Source organism: Dromiciops gliroides, chromosome 3, assembly GCF_019393635.1.
Source record: "Dromiciops gliroides isolate mDroGli1 chromosome 3, mDroGli1.pri, whole genome shotgun sequence".
Lineage (NCBI taxonomy): Eukaryota > Metazoa > Chordata > Mammalia > Microbiotheria > Microbiotheriidae > Dromiciops > Dromiciops gliroides.
In genome coordinates, this window is record NC_057863.1 from 263289622 (window position 1) to 263291286 (window position 1665).

General features: G+C 45.0%; 1 pseudogene; it reads right to left on the reverse strand.

The window, feature by feature from the left end:
- Positions 1–547: 547 nt before the first annotated feature.
- On the reverse strand, positions 548–1119 carry LOC122747448 (annotated as a pseudogene).
- Positions 1120–1665: the final 546 nt, after the last annotated feature.

Genomic DNA, 1665 nt, shown 5'->3' on the forward strand with positions numbered 1-1665 from the left:
TACTGGATCGACCACAGAGATATTTTACAGCACAGAACACTGTCCCTCCCATCAGCAGGCTTCTGCCCCCTAGAGCACTAATATTTTGCTGGATGGGTATCAGGGTGCCAGCCAACTTCCTCCTCTGGAGCACTGTGGTGCTGGCTGGCCCTAGCAAGCTTCTGAAGACTGGATCTGGGGTCTCTACATTACTAAACAGAAGGAAGGGTCTAGGGATGAGGTTGGGTAGGAGCCGTCTCATCCTTGGGTTAGATTCTTGGGTCAGATAAATGCAACCTTGCTGCTGGTTTTGGGAAGTGTGGGGGGGAGGTGTTTGCTGAGTGAGCTCAGTGTAGAAGTCAGTTTATTGGGTTTGTGTTGTTGTTTTAGCCTTTTTGATTCCTGTGTCTTTAATTGTGAAGACAGCTGAAATTGCTTTATCACTGGCACACAATTTCTATTTTGGAGAGGTTTGCAAGATTGGGAGGATCAGAGAAAATGTCTAGTCCTCCATCTTGTTGATTACTTGACCCAGAAGTCCTGTCTCATTTAGTTTTTCCAGAAGCTTTTAGATAGTAGAGATGTCCTTAAAGAGGATGTGGCTATTGGCCAGCTCTCAGGCTATGATTCCCACATTGGATATGTCAGACTTGGCATCATAACCCTGAAGATTCTGGAAAAAACAACAAAACAAAACAAAACCAACAAACATCAGAACTGAACCAAGGCAGGACCTTCATGCTACATTTGGGGAAAACAGACAATGCTGCTGCTGCCCATCACTAATCATGCTGAGACTGCTAAATAGGCCAAACAGATATTTCCATCCTCTGAGATTGGGATGTGACTGGCTTTAACACTCCTTCATACATAGATCATATGATAGATGTGGTCTAGTCCTTTTAGAATTCCTTGTGGGATGTATGCAATTGCCTACTCATTTACACCATCCATGAACTGCGTGCAGATGAGATCCTTTGCAGAACCATACACCATGAAAGAGGTAACAACCTGCGGCTCATTGTTGGCACTGAAGGTGGCTCGATATAACGTGATGTTGAGGTATTAGAAGAGCTTAGAGACACCAAGTTTTCCCTGTGGGAATGTCACTCTCTCATCAGGGTGTAAAGCCAGTGACATTATTCCTGGTAACTTTGAGGCTAATCTTTACTCTGATATGTGCCAGGCCTCCAAGGAGACCTTGACCTCCTTGCTGTTTCTTATATAAGGTGCTCTATCTCTTGGCTCTTTACAGTTTCATAGGCTATACCTTCTGCCTGGAAAGCTTGTCCCCTGCACCCCATTCCTACATCTTGGATACTCTGGCTTCCTTCAAGTCCAGTTAAAATCCTACATTTTGGGGCAGCTAGGTGGCACAGTGGATAGAGCACCGGCCCTGGAGTCAGGAGTACCTGAGTTCAAATCCGGCCTCAGACACTTAACACTTACTAGCTGTGTGACCCTGGGCAAGTCACTTAACCCCAATTGCCTCACTAAAAAAAAAAAAATCCTACATTTTACTGGAAGCTTTCCACAATCCTTAATTTCCAGGGATCTCTCTCTGATAAGTATTTTTTTAAAAAAATTTTTGTGGGGCAAGGGGGGTTAAGTGACTTGCCCAGGGTCACCCAGCTAGTAAGTATCAAGTGCCTGAGGCCAGCTTTGAACTCAGGTCCTCCTGAATCC